The sequence below is a fragment of the Anas acuta genome, chromosome 1 (genome assembly GCF_963932015.1).
Source record: "Anas acuta chromosome 1, bAnaAcu1.1, whole genome shotgun sequence".
In the NCBI taxonomy this organism is placed as follows: Eukaryota; Metazoa; Chordata; class Aves; order Anseriformes; family Anatidae; genus Anas; species Anas acuta.
This window is the reverse complement of record NC_088979.1, coordinates 77,503,980-77,518,852: the sequence shown is the minus strand read 5'-3', so window position 1 is coordinate 77,518,852 and position 14,873 is coordinate 77,503,980. Positions and strand designations below refer to the sequence as shown.

Below are 14,873 nucleotides of genomic sequence, written 5' to 3'. Positions count from 1 at the left end.
TTTGTTGTTGTTTTTTTTTTTAAACAAACTTCCATACTTCAACACTCCAGTTTTCATATGCTAGAGCCTTCTTTTATCTGTTCAGAGAGGGTTGCGCTTAGAGCAAGCGCGGCTTTAACACAGTGAGAAGCAGAGAGTGTTGACAGGACTTTCACAGGAACATCAGGCAATGCCTTTCACGCGTGGTATGGTACAAAATGAATGGGAGAGCTGTTGCATCCACTGGGGGAAAACCCTGTCCCAGATTATGTGCATAGGTCTGTGTCTCTTTGGAATGTCTCCCCTGCATGGTTCAGTACAGAAGACAGAAGGGGGGTGTAGGACTGGGCTGTTCTTTCAACCGAGTTCTTGCTGTGGATGTTTTTATATCCAACTGGTTCTGCTGGCAGAAGCAGAAATTCTGCTCTCCTGAAGTATCTGTAGAGACTTCATACAAGACAAACATTAGACTCATTTCCCACTAGACAAAATATACAAGAAATTTCCTTGCCTTTGTTTCTTGTAACTCTTTCTAAGGGGTTTTAGTGTGGTTTGTGAGGTTGAAAGTATGGAGACCTGGATAAAATGTTCCCTAAGAACTATGTAGTAAGGCTTGAGAGAGAGGAATCCACTCTTGTGGACAGAGTTGCTGCCAAATAATCTCTTTACTGTTCCCAAATTTCAAGAGACTGGCTGTTGCTGGTACTTGGCCAGAAGTCCCATTTAGCTGGTAGTTCAGTGGAACTTGGAGATTTTATGTTCTAAGTCTTATTTTGACTCCTGTGACATTTTGCAGTCCTAAGAAATATCTCAGAAAAGCACGTGATCATGGAAGTAATGCAACTGCATTTCAAAAATGCACATTTAGTCAGAATTTCTGGAATGCTCTCCTCTCTTGCACATTTGTATTGCACTGAAATCCTCAGACATCAGACTACGTACCTTTTTTTGTTCCCCAATTACGATGTTATGCCAGTCTCTTGGATAGAATGCAGCCAAGATGCTGCAGACTTAATTCTTCCTCGTCCAGAATATCCTGCCATCGCTTTCAGCTACACCAGCTGCTTTACAGTCCTGCACAGGGGGAATTAATTCACTTGGTGGTGGTGCTGTTTCTCATGAGCTTTTCCCAGCTCCCACAACTGTGAGTTGTTATACAGGCAATTAGTCTTAATTTCAGAAGCTAGTTTCCCTATTTGCTCATCTTCAGAAGAAGATGAAGAAGAGCCTCATCCTCAGACAAAGAGTGTGTGATTGGTTGAAGATGTTTTTGAAGATTGGAGAAAAATGGTAAGTGGTCATTTTACTGCAAGCATTCCTAAAAGAAAATAAAAAAATACTTTCAGAACTGTCACAGTATAAATTTGACATACGGATGAAGCAATGACCTCTCTGTTTTCTATTAAAAGAAAAACTACTTGCACTTAACGCAGTGGTGACATTGTCAAGTACATTTGTCCTTGTAGAATTATTTCCCCATAAAGCAAGTGACAGTTTAGTATGTCTGTGTATACAGGTAAACTGAGCGGAGATTAAATAATTTTGACTAGCATAATTTTTCATCAAAATTATTGCTAAATATTCATTTGATGGTACTCTTGTATAATGGCTAGCTACACACGCCTAAGGAGCTTTAATGTAAAGCAACTTAAACTTCTGTAGCAGCTTTTATAAAGGATAAATACCTTTGTAATATACAAGGGATTTGTTCATTCTTACATCTTTTGCTATTTGCAGAAGCTTCTCAGTCATTATAGGAATATATTTAAAATATCATCATCATCTTAATCTATTGTTGCGTTAATCAGAGAACAAGTCTTTGGACAGGAAGCAAGACTCTGATTTGACTGCTTAAATCTGGGTTTATAAGTACAATTTTTGGCATGCTGGTCTGAATATTTTGGCTGAAAGAATTACAGAGTGGTCGAGTTTATTGCCTGAACTGCAAAATACAGTCTGGCAAAAGGAAACATCCGGAATCCTGTTGTCCTAGTTTCTTAAAAGTATAAGTTTCTGGGGAATATGCTATTTGATAAATGATACATGCACGCTGCAATGAAAATGTCTTCATCTTTGTGTGTTAATTCATCAACCATCTATCCTGTCTAACCTTCTGTGTTGTCTCCTATGGCTATGTCAGGATACTCCAAAGGAAAAAAGATGCTCATGGACTTTATCCTATGTTGAACAGCAGCCTGTAAGCAAGTCTCAGCCAATCCTGAAGTTTACATTTAAAGTATGAAGTTTGAGGCCTCACATCCCTTTGTATATTCTTGCATAGCTGGAAGTGCTGAGCTAGTGGATAGAGGCATGTGCATTGATGCTTTGGTAGGTGATGGACCGTGGCTTTGGTATTCGGGTATTCTCTTGGAGACCTAGCTGTTGTAGCAGAAGAATTGTCTGGACTTCATCCATGTAGGTGAGCACACGAGCACCAATTTTAACTCTTAATTTCAGCAGGGCAGGAGCTTCTCAGAAGTCATTTAACCAAGAGTAAAGAAAGGCTTGGCTTGGTTTGAGCTGTGTGTGTGTAATCAGGATTCTCTGTGGATGGATTCTATTAATGACACAGTCACAGAAGGATTTTTCCCTTTTAATCATGAATCATTTTGTTCTAAGAAAGCAAGCAAACAGAATATGTGGTTTTTGAAAAGAAAATACTTAACAGCCTACTGGTGCCAATGCCACTGGCTGGCTTCCTAAACTACGCTGAGATCTTTTGCCTGCAAAGCCTTTTGAAAGGCCAAAATAGACAAAATTGCTATCCCCATGAATGCTGTATACACCCACCCCAAAGAAATACCATTGTGAGGAAGAAGGGAAAAGAAGAATGGGAAGGATTGATAGGGCTGCTTTCCAAAGCTCTGACTAGTCTTCAATTTGTAAACCTCATTTTAGATAAAGTAACGGTTCACCAAATTCTGGGTTCAGTAAAGCTCTGAGGCAAGACTATCAAGGGCTGTTAAATATGGAGTTAAACCCTTGTGCTGGGATGATGCAAGGCTATACCTTACTGGATGCTGGGAAGGGATTAAAAAACACTGCTTTATTCATGGACTTCTCTTATACTGTCCTCTAGACATCTGCTGTTGGGTCATGAGACCTCTTACCTGTTTTATTGTAATTTTCAGAATCTTCCTCTGTGCTTATACTGAAGATCAAGATGAAATCCAGTCCTGTGGTTCCTCTTCCAGCTGTCCCACACATCTTTTTCTTTTTCCTAGCTACAGAAATCACCCCAGTGGTTCAGCTCCACCAAACCTCACTGCCACTTTGGGTCTTCCAGCAGCTCTGGGCTGTGTGATCACTCCCTAGCTGTAAGTCAAAAGGAGCCGAGTGCGAAGAGCCCTCTTAGAAAGCTGTTTAAAGTTTATTTGTAGTGAAAAGGCTTGAGGGAAGCACTCACTTGTGCAATCGGATGAGCAGATCTACGGAGGTGGCAAACTCCACAGACCTAAGCATTCATAAGTTAATGTTGCCACCACTACGAGAGGATGTATGAGCACATTTCACAGTACTTGCAGCCTTCAAGGGCTTTTACTGCTTTGGTATAAAAACAATCCCCTTGCACTGCTTCCATTAGGCATGTTGAGCTAGCTTTCTCTATTACAAATCATACAGAAAAATGTGCTTTTTTATTTTTGCTGCACATACAAGACATGCTTATTTAGGCAAACCTATGAAGGGGTTTATCCCAGGTTTTCTAATTATTTTCTTCATTCCTACTTTTTCTGTAAAAGTTAGTTTCTGAGTTCGCAAGCTTGCAGATGCTGTCCCAAGGAGCATACTAAGGAGATTCTGGTCCGTACCCTTTGCTTTGGTGTGAACAGTGGCAGGAAGTGGAGGCCCAAGATTCAATTGCTCAACCCTTTTGGTCTAGCCATGTACAAGCATCCAGCAAGACAAAGCCCATGCCCTTGTGTTTCATAGATTTTGACTCACATCACTAAGCTTTACTCTCTTCCTTTGCATTGGATGGGAAAAGATCTCCTGGGTCATCGTGTCTAGTTTTTGTTACCTCCGGCAACTACATCATCTAATCCATTTCAGAAACTAATTAGGCTCCACTTTGAAACAAATTCCATTTCCTGCCACCCCCACTCCCACTCGTTTAGTCTGCATGGCCTGCTTCGTACTTGCAGCGCACAACAGAATACGAGTGCTACAAGTTCGGATTAAGTTGTCCTTTGTTAGCTCCAAAACTCAGAACGGAGTTACAGGTTATGTACCTTGGCTTCTTTTTGGATAGCTTGTGGTGCTGTGATATCCTCCCACCCCGCCCCCGCCCCGAGTGGAAGGAAAGGAGTTACTGTTGTGACAGAAGTAAATGCTTGAAATATGTTTTTACTTTAGAAGTAACTCATCAAAGGGCACACTTCTCGTCTGCAACATATTACATGAAGTGATTGAGTAATGGCTGATGGCTCCTATCCCACTACCTTCCTTCCATGCAAAAAGTGGTGGGGTTGAGCTAAAACTTCAGCCAGTTAGGCTGCAATGCACTCAAAGTAAAGCCATTTGGTGGATTCTCTACAAGACTGCAGGATATAAATCTGAACTGGACTGTAAAACAAAAGCAAACAAAACAATAGGTATCACATAAATGACACAATTTCTGGGGAGGTATTTCTATTCATTATATTTTATCACATTTCTACATATCTGTTGATAAATTAAGGTTTTCCAGTAAGGCCAGATCACCCTGCACCCTGCCAGGTCACCAGAAAGTGTTTGTTTTACTCAGTCTTGCTGAGTACAATGTGGTTTTCATTTGCACTGCTCTGCCATGGGGCTACACTCGCGAGGTCTCAGCAGTGCCATGGTGGGTTTCAGTCCTGGTTCGATTCCACAGCCCCAGGCACCTCCAGGGACACATGTAAAGGCCTTCCTTAGCACCTCCTCTGAGGAGCCCTGCAGCCAAACTGAGGTCACGGCCTGAAGGGGAGTTGAATGCCAGGTCTTTGTTACTTTATCTTTTCTGCTGGCTGTTGAACTCAAAACATGCAAGCCATACACCTTATTCCATGGCTTGCTCTTGCTCTGAAAGCCACGATGCTGAGTGTGTGTGATGGGACCGGGTCCCATGGCAGCAGGCTGTGCACCAGGTGAGGACATCCTCCCGGTAGAGCAGCTGTTCTCCTCTACCACCAAAGGCAACAGAGAGAACTACTGACAAAATCAGTGCTTGGTTCTCCCTCCTTCGCTTTTTCTGTTGAGACAGTCCCTCTCCAGGTCACCTGCACCTCCGGTATTAGAGCATGAGCAAGTAGCTGTGGAGTGCAGAAGTGCTTCAAAATAGTGCTTCTAAAAAGAAGCCTTTCTTTGCCCTTCCCAAGCGTGTTTTATGGCACAGACCTGCTCTGGGAAGATGTCCTATACTTTCCCTGTCAACAGCATTAAATCTTGTTTGGAAGGTGAAAAAATTGCTGCCTTTGGGTAGTCCTTTCCCTTCCACAGCTCTTTTAGTCTCTTAGTGTTACCTACATTATTCAAGTCTAGCAAAATTAAATTTCTTTCTACAGCATGGCTATAACCAAACTTTTTTTTTTTTTTTTTTTTTTTTTGTGTATGTGTGTGTGTGGAGTAAATTCATTGATAATAATTAACTGCTCTAGTGGCTTGTGTTACATTGTGAAAATTGTCATTCCAGGCATAGACTGCAGTGTCATAGTCCCCCTCTGCTTAACAGAGTTGTTCAGCTCAGCCCAAGAAGGTGTCACATCCTACTGGAATAAAACATGCCAATAGTGCATACTGTTGAAACTTTAAAATGCCATATTAAAAAGTGGTAATTGAACAATTTCATTTAGCTAGTGTAAGTCCCTTAATGCCAGGCTTTTGAGGTGTGAAGTGATGTAGAACCACCATGATGCTAGAAAGCATACAACAGGACCTCAGCTACAATGTGGAATACTTTTTTCTAATAGAGTGCCCAAGGTTATAAAAATAATCGTGAAGAAGTGACAAAAAGTGCTGAGTTTGCTGATTTTCCAATGTTATTTTCATTTCTTGGTTTCCAGAAATAAAATCGGATTATTTTTTTATACTTCTTAACTAGGCAACCTTTAAAATGTTGAATGGTTTTAGGTAGCGGCGCTTGAAATAACATGTGAATGCACGCTCAGCGTAGGAAAAACACCTACACTGCCTCTCCCACTGCTGCCATCACCGCAAATCTACCTGCAATTAAATGGATATGCACTGCAATGTATTTTTTCTGCCAATGTCCCTCATACTTCAGATCTCTGAGGACCCAGCTGAACAGTTTCCAGGTTTTTTTCTTCCCCCCATCGTTTTCAGCTCACTTGTGTTTTCCTCTTTCTCTCTCATATTCTATTTCACCAAATTTCTCTCCCAGCTCTGACTTAGCTTGTATCCCTCCACCCCAACACATGCTTTCGGCAGCCAAAAGTCTCTCAGCTCCTGCACTCCTGTCCATCTCCCACAGGTAGGGGACAAAATTCTGCCCAGACACCCAGCAGCCAGCAGAGCAAGAGAGAAGGACTAATCCAGATGACCAGAAAAAATGCTGAAATCAGGGTGCCAAGACCCTTACCACAGCATTGCCCTCAGCACCTGCTCAGCAGCTCCAGCCCTGACCTGGCTGAGAAAGGATCACCCTCTCCTCTCGTCCTGGTTAAACCACAAAACCCTCCTTGCTGTGCCAGTGGTGGGAAGGGTGCTGCTGCCAAGCCAGCTCTGGGCAGATGCCACCTGGAGTAAATATCCCACTTGTGTTAGCTACTGACCAAAGCCTTTCTACAGTCACGGTGCAATGAAGCCACCAAGATCCTGTTGAGCACCAGGGGAAGCTTTTGAAAGATTTTCCCCTTAGTGGGAGGAATTACTGGATACAGAGCCTGGGCTTCACAATCCATCTGTTTAATTTGCAGTGTGTCTCAACAGTACATCTCTGTCAACTCCATCTCTTCAATGGAAAAGCCATAATTGTAATTTAGGAGCTCAGCCATTTGAAAGACCAACCAAGCAACCATGATCTATTCCCACCCGGCAAATGAGGATGTTGCTAAGGCAGTTTCTCAATTTAAGAATCATTTTATCTCTTTTCTTCTCCCTTTTCAGCCCTCTTTGCCAGCTGGCATCCTGTTTCCCACTTTTGCAGCAGGAACTGCTTCAGCTCAGCGTGATCCTTAGGAGGGGGAGCAGTAGCCTATTTAGAGCTTAAAGCCCGTGGGGATTTACTGGCTGGAGCCCCAGAGAACAACCTAGCAAGAGGCTGACGAGGGCACATGGCCAGATCATCTCCAAAACGCTGCTGCTAAAGGAACTTGATACTCATGTGAAGAAAGCATCAAATATGCAAAACGCAGCACACGTAACATGCAGATAATAGCATAAGGTAATGGGCCCTGTCTCGAAATAATAGCACTCTCATAACCACAGGCAATTCCAGTATTTTCTGTTCAATTCCAGTGTCCTCTGAACACGTCGTATCTGTAATATACCAAAACTCCCACAGGCTCCAGCAGGACTAAGATGTTGTGTGAAACCCTGGCTAAAACATGAGGAAGGCATTTCTTTCACACAGAAACAGGCACAAACTTGGGAATAAATGTGATCCAGGAAGTGATTAGATAAAGCCATTGATAATTTCATTTGCATATAAAATAATAACAATAAAGGAAGCTAAATTATCCTGTATATACAGAAACCCTGGGTGTTCAGGATTGGTTAGTCATTATTCTCTTGTCATATAAAGCAATTCAGCCTGCAGCTGCTTTTTTGTTTTAGAAATCCAATTCAACCAAGAGAACTGAAACATCATTAGCAAACCCACTGATTTATCCACCGGTGAAGTGCTGATACAGGCGTCTATGCCTGCTGCTAATAAATTCTCTACACAGCAGCGTTTGCTCTCTCTAGAGATCTCCCTTCTTCTAGTGGCTACTGGTTTCCAACTTTGCTGCTGGAACTCATTTTAATGAAATAAATCCTACCACCAGGGTCCTGGGCAGTCACCTCCCTGCTCCTCATGGCATCATCCCATTGCAAGGCACAACATGAAAAAATTTCTGTGTCCTTTTCAAGGTGGACACCAAGCAGCAAATGGCCAAGGGCTGATAGAAGTGCCCTTGCTTTTTAGGAATCATTTCTCGAACTGCAGTTTCAATAACTTTTTTGACGGTGCTGGGTCATTTTTTTCTGCCAAGTTCACATGATGTTTGGTGTACCTTTGGCTTTTTAATCTTTTAAAGGACAAGAAGTTATTGCCTTTGAATATGGGAGGCCAGAATTAATGCTGTAGGCTATATGACTGCTAAGAAACACGTCAGTTTGGCCTGAACTTGATTTAAAATAAAACATACAAAAAGTAAGAATCCAAATCTACCTATGACAGTAGCCCACATTTAATATAGCTCTAATAAAAAGTTTTATTACATTCCTCTCTTGAAATGTTATTATTTTTCTTCTTGCTGAGCATGATATTCAAGATAACTAGAATGAGATAACAAGAGTCCTAAGAGAGATCTTCGTCTTAAAAATACATGCTCTTCAACCTATCTTACGTACGCTATAGACGAAAGACAAAATGATAACTAATACCTGACAGGTTTACTTACTTTTTCATCTCTCAAACTGGAGAATGAGTATGTATGTGTGACTAATACGTCCTACTTTTTTATTTCTAATCACATGCTCATGTGTTTCCAAAAATTCAGTGTCTGGGCTGAAAACAAGGGGAAAATGTTCATGTTTGGAATAGATGTTTGAATTTTATTTTTTTTTTTAATATGTTTTTTAGCCTGAGATGTCAAATTAACTTTCTAAAGCTAAGATTTAATATTGAATTTGATCTTGTTATTTTTCAAGTTCTTCCGTTGCATCCTCAGCCTGGTTGGGCTTTCCTGGAGTGCTGTCACTCAGCTGGCCAGGATGGCTGATGCTTTTTTATTTCTGAATGTCACATTTCTGGCAGGTTTAATGTGTTTGTCTGGCTGTGAAGTCAGAAGGAGGCGAAGCGTTTCCATTATCAGCAGACCTGAAACCACTCCTTCCTTCTAAACCCACACTTCACAGAGATGATGGAGGCCTTTGCGGCTCATCCCCACTTCTGCTATCAACCGGTGAAGAACCTGCAGGGCTTTAGCAGCTGTCATAGCTCACACAGCCCAGGACACCCATCCCCTGCAGTCTGTTTGCACCACACCACTGAGCTGCTGGGCACGCTGAGTAAGTTATACCACTGCTGAGTTACTGAGTCACTCTTCTCCAACACATCCCATTTTTGCCACAAACCTCAACTCTGAGTTTAGCCATTTGCTAGGACTGGACTCTGCAAGGCAAGAAGAACAGCAGAGGAGCAATAAAATGTAGTGGGGAAGACCAAAAACCTAACCAAATCAAACCAAAAGAAAAGAAAAAAAAAAAAAAAAAGAAAGAAAGAAAGAAAAAAGCACCATCACCAAACTCAAACCAGCATTTCACTATGTATATTAGTGAACAACTAAAGCTTGGTAGCCCATTATGAGAGAATCTAACTCAGTTTTCTGACACTGTTTAAGTCTTAGGCACCATTCATGTTTACAGAGCAGAATTAAAACCTTCTGTAGTAAGTTATGAGCTTTTCCCTATTGACAGAAGTGAAAAAACGAGAACTAAAATGAAATCAGCTGGCTGTTACTCAACCTCCTCTGTCCAGCTGGATCCAGGAAAAGTGTTAAAATGAGCCCTGCAATTTTCCTTCCCTGCACTTTGAGTCTGATTTTCAGTTTGAAAAAAAAAAAAAAAAAAAAAAGGCACCTGAGAATGTTCTTAAATGCTCTCTGTGACTGCCATCAAAGGAGTTTTCTACTTTGGAAAAAGAGAGAGAGCCTTGTCCCAGAATGTGCTTTTGCCAGGAATCCTGTCCTGATTAGGCTGCCTTGGAGCGATTTCTTGGGTGGGTGCCATGCTGAAGTTGTTGGACGGCAGCCATGTGTTCAGCACTCTAGAAATAAAGTCTATTCCGTTAATTTGCAACTCAACATAAAACTCGGGTTAAGTCTATTGATACTGCCGGAGGGTGGGGCCAACATACATATGTATGCAATTATTTTCAGGATATTGCAATGAGCACGTATATGGTCACACAGAAGTTGCTCTGAAGTCGAATACTAATGTTCCTTGGGTATGCATATTGCCCCCGTCTGGTTTCTTCATTTGCAAACTATTCCGAATTCAAACCTCCCCACTGGTACTAATGAAAATGTTGGATAATCCATACCTTTGAGTCAGCTCCTCCCAAAGACAGCAAAGTCGCCTCTCCAGCCCACATGCTCCTTACCTCACAGCACAGCAGTAACTCAGCAAAGCACTTCAGTAAATGTTTATACCCAAGCCTGCTAGACTGAACACAACATCTTTGGCCAAATTCAAGTGCATTTCTGAGCCTAAACATGTTGGAATGAAGCGTGTAGAAGAATGCCTTCTCCAGGATCATTTTATCATGACCCGGACACCAAGAGGTGGGATTTTTCTCTCCCTCCCTTGGAGGGGAGGTTGTCAGCGTTTCCCATGCACATTTTGCGGATTCATAAGGGAGGGGGAGGATAAAACCAGGTGGACTCCACATTGGAGGAAATTCATACCAGCTTGTATGTTTTTCTGTATAACACACATCAGTCCTCAGAGATGTTAGCTTATTCTTCTTCACTCACAAACTTTCGACTCCATAAAATGGTTCACTGAGACCATCCATTCACTTTCAAACCTCACGTTAACTCCTGCAAGGTTCCCTACCAGGTCTAGGCCACCTCCATAAAGTGCAGAGAGGTAGAAGTGCAGAAGAAAGTGTGTGAATCCAGAACAAAGACCATGGATGATACTCCTGTCCTCTTCCCTCTGGTCTCCCCCCAGACCCAGATCTCTCATGGACAGCCACAGAACACCCGTGCACGTAAGAGCAAAATGCTATGCAAGTGAGGTCCAGCATGTAGAGCTAAGTGAAAGACGACTCTTTAGTGGCCCAAGGTCCTAATCTAAACACTATCCTTCATTTTCAATGATATCTTATATACACATGTATATATAGATATATATTTAACTTTAAAACCACAAAGTGACATAAGTTATTCTGCAATTGACTTGGGGTCTATGAGACAGAGAGAAGTTTATCTTTTAACACTGAAGATGTATTTAGTACTCTGTAATTAACACCAAAATGGTAATTACTAATTTTCAGATAAAATTAACTATGGTTCATTGGGAAAAATTATGCATTCTGTTGAATATATAATTATATCTATTCTAAAGCAATCACTGCTGATATTTACATATTGCGGAACGGTTGCTGAGAATGTGACCTAGTTGGTAATAAGAAGCGGTTTTGATTTTGAAGAGTATTTATTCCATATGCTATTGTACCTGAATGTTAATTTCCAGGGGGAGTATCTACATGCTGGGTAAACTATCAAATCACTTCTCATTTTTCATCTTTCTCTTTCCATCTTTGTCCCCAGACTATGCAAGGCCAATGATCTGAAGAATTTTGCTCAGCATTTTGCTATAGGAACTTTCCAAACGGCTCTGTGCCGTGAGGGCTAAAAAGGGGTTTTGGTAGCAGCAGTTGGAGTCTAAAGCAGATCAGTGCCACATAAAAGGTACAAATGACACAGGAGAGCATGAGTCATTCTCCTTAATCTACACCGAGATGCTGAGTTCAAAGCACAGAAAGGTCACTGCTTCTTTGCACGCAGATGACAGTACAAAGTGATCCAATTGTCATCTTATTTCTCTTTAACATCCACGGCCTCTGTAACGCCACTTTGAATAGATCACATGGGAGAGAAAAACCCCAGCATGCCTCAACTGTATGGGGAATCAGAAGTTCAAGACAGAGAGTACTGCCGAACCCCATGGAGGCAGGCCTCAGAGAACACTCACTGGCACTAAAATGGGATGTTATCACTTCTGGTTCCCTTAAACCTAAAATACACTCTTGTTAGCATTGAAAGGGAGGCTGCCTCATGAGCCTCTGATTTTACAAGGAGATTTACAGGATTTTTGTAAAATTGAGTGTATGAGTGGCATCCTACGTACTCCCTCTAATCTTCTGGAAATTGGAAATGACTGTTACCCATTGGAACCACTCGTAGTAGTCAGAAGTAATATTCACGAGTAGCCACCGAGTTCCCTCTTGGCACGGAGGGCCATGGGAGGAGGGCTCACACAGCCAGCAGTGGGACACCATGTGAATGGGGATCCACCAGCTCTGGTGTCCCACTGGAACACTTCTGCATTAAAACACTGCCTTTATTGTGATAAAACCACGGAATCACAGAATCATCTAGATTGGAAGAGACCTTCAAGATCACCGAGTCCAACCTCTGTCCTAACACTAACCAGTCCTCCACTAAACCATATCACTGAGCTCTACATCTAAATGTCTTTTAAAGACCCCCAGGGATGGTGGCTCAACCACTTCCCTGGGCAGCCCATTCCAATGCCTAAAATTGGAATGCAAATAAAATAATTAAAAAAATACAATTGTTATTAAAATTAAATTTATTAAAATTAAAGATTTTAATAAAATTAAAATGTTTAGTCAAAGCTAAAACATGAAGTGGGAGCATACTGCTTTTGGTTCTGATTTTAATGGGGAGGACTTCTGCATGTAGGGCAATCTGTCTGGTTGCATGGCCCAAGGAAAGACAGTAGGATTGGGAAAAGGGGAAAGCAATTGTGTAAAGGCAGCCACCACACCAATCTGTCCACAAGGAAAACGGATTTGTTTTAGAGCTGGGCTGTTCTCCTGTGATAAAGTGGGAAGACACATGGAGCCTGGTAAAAACAAAACCAAAAATAAACGTGAATAATTATATACAATCAGCCTCGTTTGCTCTGGAAATTTGTTTCACCACTGATGGCTTACAATGATCAAATAGGGTAAATACCAGAGTTTCAAGCTAATACCGTGCCCTCAGTTACACCTGATGAGACATTCCTTTTCCTCCTCGGCTCCCATCATCATCTTGACTGACCTGGGTAGTGATTGCTGAGCTTCAATTCTCTCTTGCAAATCAAACAGCCTCCCTAAAACATCCCCAGGGAAGAGCATACTGCCCCAGCCTAGGTTACATGAAGCACGTTTCTACAGGGAGTGGAAGTGTTTCTTTAGAAACCTGCCATCACCACCCTGGTGCAATGGCAGCACTGCAGACACAGAAGGTTTTGCATATTGTTACCCGAGCTGTGGAAAAGGTTTCAGGCACCCAGCATAGACAGCGAATAACCTTCATCAACACAGAATTGGAGCCTTCATCTTCTCTTTTATGGACTAAACTTGCCACAGCACAAGCACACTGCTATTACCCCTTGATGCCAGGATTGCCTGGATCCCCCTGGCTTCCCACATCATTTATAGCAGCCTTTTGCACAGCTACCAGCCGTAGCACCTGAGGAGTCCTTTAGCCACTGAGGCTTGCTGAAAAGCTGTGTAAACTAGCCTGACTTTCCTCTCTGTTATGTACGAGATAAGAGAGTAAGGGCAGGGAGCACGGTCCATGCCTTTCCCTGACAATGCGACTAGGAAAGAATTCATAGTTGAGAAAGAATTCTTGCCTTCCTGACCTCATGGAGTACTGCAGCTTCCTTTCACCCAAGGAAAAGCCCCGTGCTCACCTCTTTGCTCATCGGAGACTCGGTTTGGTATCTCTGTGACTGGAAATCCTCATTGACTGCGGAGCCATTGCCAATATTTGGACAGCTGCTCTCTGCTGTGCTCTCTGGAGAGAAAAATGACCAATGTTTCTGGGGATGATGGAAAGCTCATCAAGGGCAGCGAGTGTCTCGCATTAGTGCATCTCACAGGAATGCTCCCCCTGTGTTTTGGTGCAAGCCCATAAACCCAGCCCAGATGGTGATGGCCCTGTTGGTCAGCTTCCCTTGAGCAGCTCTGCCCTCAAGTTTCCACAAACTTACTCAGAGACGTAAACACAGCCACAATCAGGGACATATTTTTCAACTGCTCCTCTTAATATCAACTAAGTAGTGCACAGCCAGAGCTTCATAGAATGTAAACTTAACTACTGAATTTATTAAAAAAAAAAAAAAAAAGCCCCCACCAGCACACAGTGAAAACACACCAAGGTGCTCTTACCTTTTGCCTTCAGCTCTCACTGTGTTTCAGTGCCACTCTGCTTAAGGGTGACGCGCTATTTCCATAATTAATCTCGTTTTTCAAAGATGTGTAGCTCATCTACTTCAGTTCCCAGGGGGACTGGAAGCAACTTGCAGTGATCAGCTTTGCTATGACTTTTTCCTGTCTTTATAAAATGGGTTACTCAATCAACCCTCTTGTTGCCTCTTGGAGAAGGAGCACTTACTCCCTGCTCCCACACCACTCACAAGGTGCTGGGCCCATAGTTCTAAGGGAATAACACAGATCTTTCTTAATCAATGCAAAAGCCTCAAATGATTTTGCCCTGAGAGAGTGGGATTTTGCTTTTGGTGGAAATGAAGGCACAGCTTTGACAATGCAACTTTAGATGTGAGCGCAGGCACGCTGCTTCAGGAGCAGGGGTCTACAGCTGCAACGTGCAAACTGATTTCTCCGGAAAGAAGCATTCACACTTTTGCCATCCCGTTGCCTTCCGTCCTTTATTAATGTGTGTTCGGAAGCAATCTGTCTCATTTAGAGAGGAATAATAGGGTTGCATACTTTAATGGATCATTTTGTTAATAATCATGGGAGAAGATGAAATATAGCCGTGCACTGCACGTAAATAACAGAAAAGGAGGCTACTGTTATCATGGCAAAGGCAAGGGAAATGTGTGCCAAGTGCCCAATTAATGTAAATCAGCACAGGCTGGTTGATATTAGTCCCCATTTATTCTGGCTGAAGAGCTGGCCTTTGCATCCTAAACAGGCAAATTGCTGCTAATGGTGGGAGCCC

At 42.3% G+C, this 14,873-nt stretch overlaps 1 long non-coding RNA gene across 2 annotated transcripts; it reads right to left on the bottom strand.

Moving 5' to 3' along the window:
* Nucleotides 1-295: 295 nt before the first annotated feature.
* LOC137857201 (uncharacterized) lies at nt 296-14,768 on the bottom strand. Of its 2 annotated transcripts, none has more exons than XR_011097009.1 (3): nt 14,078-14,768; nt 13,600-13,703; nt 296-1,297 (listed from the first exon to the last, which is right to left on the bottom strand). It is a non-coding gene; the product is annotated as an uncharacterized lncRNA (long non-coding RNA). The 2 variants fall into 2 exon arrangements; XR_011097008.1 differs by lacking the exon at nt 296-1,297 and adding an exon at nt 12,548-12,759.
* Between the last annotated feature and the right edge of the window lie 105 nt (nt 14,769-14,873).